This window comes from Phragmites australis, chromosome 3 (assembly GCF_958298935.1).
Source record: "Phragmites australis chromosome 3, lpPhrAust1.1, whole genome shotgun sequence".
NCBI classification, from domain to species: Eukaryota; Viridiplantae; Streptophyta; class Magnoliopsida; order Poales; family Poaceae; genus Phragmites; species Phragmites australis.
In genome coordinates this window covers 10,858,873-10,863,872 of record NC_084923.1, presented here as the reverse complement: position 1 = coordinate 10,863,872, position 5,000 = coordinate 10,858,873, and the positions used below count along the sequence as shown (strand labels likewise).

Genomic DNA, 5,000 nt, shown 5'->3' with positions numbered 1-5,000 from the left:
GGGTCTGTTCAGGATGGCCCATGTAGGAATGGGCCGGTCCGGCTCTCGGCGGCACTTGGCGTTGCACATTCTTCTGCTGGCAGCTGAGAAACAAAAGAAGCTTTTTTTTCTTTGACTAGTTTTCTACCCGTGCGTTGCAACGGACGTCAAAAATTTATTAAAAAAAAGTGATGTGACATCATGACAAATGTGACACAACCCTGACAAAAGAACATTGAGGTATTGTCAGACTGAAAATAGGGTCAGGTGCCAAAAAGTGTGAGCAGAAAACAATTGTTAAGGAATCGGGATGGTTTCAGGATAAAGTAAAGAGTATGAGCAGAACTTTATGTTTGGGAAATAGATGATTACCGAGATATCGGAAGTCCAGAGGGTCAAATTGTCATAAAGGAGTTGCATGATCAAAATGGTGTCCTTGTAGGACTCCTCGCTCAGGGAGTCCAGCTCCGAGATGGCTTCATCAAAAGCCTGCCAATTGCAAAGGAGGGACATCAGCAAGATGTCGTGTGATAATAGTCTCAATTAAGAAACAAACTCTAAATGATGAAAAAATTATTCTTTTGATCGTAGACTACTCTAGAACCAGGCAGGATAATATCATTTAAGTGCATGGCTAAGCAATGATATTTGACATGATCAAGTGCATTGCAATTTAGTAACACTAATAAGCCTCGCACAGTTTACTGTTAGAAACAAATTTGACCAAGTATAGAGTTTCACTGTTCTATCAGTCAATGACAGAATAGTATGAAACCTAAATGTTAGGTTCCCTGTCCATATCACAAAGAGTGCACGAACCTACCATTGCATAAAAAACACATATATTTTCTACTGCAGGCATGACAACTAAAAACAATTATCTGTTATTTTAGCTGTCAGTAATTCGTCATATAATCACCACCTTGACATCATCAAAAACAGATAATACTTTAACAGAACATGGTCAAGGTCCTGATTCAGTAGGTGCATCAAACATTGATAAGAAGCTGATTATAGTCCATCGATGAGTAATCAATAATAAAGGGGTTTGGTAGAAGAATTCAGAAGAGTACGCCATGCATTTGACATTCAGGTTATGCAGTGCTATGCTAAGTAGCCACAGTTTGGGTGCAGCTGAGTAAATGCTTTCATAAAATGCAAAGTAATCTCCGGTTTATCTACAATCTCCGGTTATATGTTTTATCATTTTCGTTCCCAAATCCCAATCATTGTGAAATAAAAAACAGGGTTATACAGAGCCAAGGATTAAAAATTTGCTTGCATAAATTTTTTTTCAGTTAATTTCGGTCAATCCAAAAGTAATATCTGTTACAGCGGGCACCATGGTTACCTCAAATGGCCAATAACACAACAAATAGATTTACCACATACCAGATTAAAGTGTTTTGTATCTTTTTCACAGACTGAATACATGGCTATATGTTATAGAAATAGTACGATGTACAAATAATAAAATAGCTGAACCTACTTCAGAGTCCTAGTTCCAAATGATTTCGTCGAACATAGTCCCAAATCAGATTCAGAAGCTGCAACGACTGGACAAAACGGCAAAGATTGGGCCAAACCTCCTACTCAAGCTCGGTGACCTTGCCTTTGCCCTTTCCATGGGGTGCTGCTGCGGCCAGTGCTCCGTTGCTACTCCGCTGGTTCGCCGTAGCCGATGTCAACCACTTGGTTCACCCCTTTCCCATGCCTCCTTGCTCCCAATTCCTTCGAAGGTCATCCAAAAACCGAAGCACCCCGCCCTCCATGCAACTCCACAAGCCAAGAGAACACACATATTATCAAACCAAACTCCCTTCACCAGAATCATAGTTACCAAGTCAAAAACCCCTGTTGCTGCTTTCAGAACCCAGTAAACTAAAACACAGAACATGCAAGTATAAGTTAATCAATGGACGTGGAGACAATAATAAACAATCATGGAAAGTGTTAATGGTAGGCACCATATAAGCAGAGGAAAGTACTTAAAATACAAAGCAAATAACACATGTAAAATGAAAAGTATATCCAAGTCATCAATAACAGTTAATGTGGTTAAGTCACAATATAGAAATATGAATCTTCGGGAGGAATAGAAACCATTAATTTGTGGAGTAGACAAAAGGATGCAGAAAATCATATTATATAAAATCTCTTCATGTTAATAGCCATTTGAGACATTTCACCAATCATCTCAAAGGCAATATAAACACTACATATTCAACGCATCAAGCTTGCATTGTTAGGTGCTAAAATAAATCTCTAGACCAGAGTACAATACTTTTATGCATGAACTGAAATAAAATATAAAGAGTAATACACTTTCAGAAACTGAAGTGATAACCTTGTGGAAAAACTAATCAACATGGCTTATACCGGTAATCCATCCTTTACTAAATTGATGTCCAGAAACTGAATTTATATGTCATGATTCAACATTCAAGTTTACGTGTAAGAATCAATTGTATGATATACACATGGTGGTTAACTCATATGCAAATGTTATTGGAAAGCCAACACAACACAATATTGAATCTGGTACACAGTGAACAAAACGAAGAAAAGAGGATTCTTCCTTTCAAAAAAGAAAAGATGATTCAATTAGGTTACCTCGTAAGGAGTACTCTGCGGGGATTGTAAGATTGATTCAATGATATTTTGGAGCAATGTAGGAGTACTCTGCAGGGATTAATCTGCAATGGGATTGACACAGGGCAAATATATAAATTAGAAAACACAGCAAATATATAAATCAATTGAGACGCCGGGAAGAGAGAGTCTACCTTGGAACTGTTGTAGCCATGACTTGCGGGAGAACAAACACAGTAGATGCCATTGAGGTGGTTTGGGGTGTAGGAGTGGAATCGAATGGGAGGAGAAGAGTAGATCGTCGGGGATCGATCGCATCACAGCGGAAGATGGGGAGATCGATGAAGTCCCACCGACTATCGAAGCGGATCCAATAGGCTCAACATCAAAGCAATCAAATATCTACCAGGATTGAGAGGATTTGAGCAGCAGCCGGTGGCCGTCGACGATGGCGGCCACGCCTTGCATACGCACTGTGATGCGACGAGGCTACGCGGCGGGAGGTGGCGGAGGATAAGTCCTCAGTCGATTCCGAGAAACAAATTGGCAACCGCGCAGTGGATGTCACGTCCCGAAATCCATAATTGTGTGTTTTAATCCTAAAACATGCAATTTCAGCTTCATGTTCCAGTTTGGGTCACTGGAGCACTTCACTTTGAGTCAATGAGGTGGGAGAAGGAAAAACTAAGAGAAATAAAGGAGCTGGAAGCAAGTCTGAACTTTCCTCTAGGTAAATGGGGCCCACTTGGGTGGAAAATATCTCTCTATAAGTGGGCAACAGCTCTCTCTCCCCTCAAACCTGCCCATACGTACTCCTCACCCACTCCACCACATAAGGCTTTTTGAGGAAGCAAGTTGGAGTTGGCCGTCTCTCTCACTCTCTCTCTTAGGCTCCCTTTTTCCCCTTTTGGATCCCTACCTCTGGGAGCAAGATCAAGGTACGTATGTGGTACTCACGAGACCACCAGCTCAAGGACTACTCGTCCATCCAATTCATTTTCAGTTTCCCCGAAGGAATTCGAGCTGGTTCTGAACTTGTTTGGTGTTCTTTGGGAGAAGCAAGGAAGCAGCAGTTTTTCCTCTCTTCTCCAAGCCATTTTCCGTCGTTTCCTCCTTCAACTGGCGGTCACCAACCTCAGCAAAGGACCTTAGGTGAGTCTGCTAGGCTCCCATGGCAAGTATGCTCATTTTTGGTTGGATAGATCTTGAATCTGGAACTAGGGTTGCAAAGTTCTTAAAGTTCTGCAGTCTGGGAACAAATGAGGATTTATGTGGATTTGAGTTAGGAATCATGTTGCTAGGCGGTTAAGCAAAGTCTAGACCCTGTACACCCTTCTAGGCATTTTTACTTTTGTTTTAGAGAGACTCCCAGGTTAGTTTAGCTCAGTCTTTCCCTTCGTAATGGCTGCTGTTCTGGAGCTGCGCGAGGCTGATTTTACTGTAGCGCCGAGTACTGTTCACCGAGCCCCCGGGTACTGTTCACCCGACGACCCCCGGGTACTGTTCACCCGAGCACGAGCTCAGTCACCGCGAGCACTCCCGAGCACCCCGGGTACTGTTCACCCGACGACCCCCGGGTACTGTTCACCCGAGCACGAGCTCAGTCACCGCGAGCACTCCCGAGCACCCCGGGTACTGTTCACCCGAGCACGAGCTCAGTCACCGCGAGCACTCCCGAGCACCCCGGGTACTGTTCACCCGACGACCCCCGGGTACTGTTCATCCGAGCACGAGCGCGGTCACCCCGAGCACTCCCGACGACCCCCCGGGTACTATTCACCCGACGACCCCTGATACTGTTCAACCGAGCACCCCTGGTACTGTTCACCGAGCACGAGTACAGTTCACCCGAGCACTCCCGAGCACCCCGGGTACTGTTCACCCGACGACCCGAGCACCCCTGTACTGTTCACCCCGAGCACCCGAGCACGGTCGATCCCGAGCACCCCCGGGTACTGTTCACCCCGGGTACCCGTGAGTACTGTTCATCCCGGGCACCCCGAGCACGGTTTATCAGGCTTTCCTGATAGCTGATAGCTTGTAAAATTCGTAGTTAATTCGTAGGAACTCCAAACTTTTTGAGACCACTTGGAAAATTCTGGTTTGGACAGTACGATCTTGGAATAATGTTGTCATGTATTGTGGAGCATATTTTTCTTACATGATCGCATTTCATACATGCTCATTACATTGCACGCGTTGCTCTCTGTAGTGAACGTCGATCCGTCGATCCCGGAGGCCGTGGGCGATCGTGAGGCGTCCCACCTTTCTGATTCAGGGCAGCAAGGCAAGCATCGTTCATATTGCACCGTGTCTACTTGAAATTTTAATATGTTATCTACGCTTATGTATACATTGCATGTGTCGGGTACTGAGTTGGGTAGAACCTATGCCGATGCATTATCCCATTTCGGTCACGTGTCATGTGT

The 5,000-nt window shown here is 44.2% G+C and overlaps 1 long non-coding RNA gene across 1 annotated transcript; it reads right to left on the bottom strand.

Moving 5' to 3' along the window:
* Positions 1-266: 266 nt before the first annotated feature.
* On the bottom strand, positions 267-2,677 carry LOC133910970 (uncharacterized). Its single transcript, XR_009908567.1, has 3 exons — positions 2,593-2,677; positions 1,469-1,860; positions 267-468 (listed from the first exon to the last, which is right to left on the bottom strand). It is a non-coding gene; the product is annotated as an uncharacterized LOC133910970 (long non-coding RNA).
* Between the last annotated feature and the right edge of the window lie 2,323 nt (positions 2,678-5,000).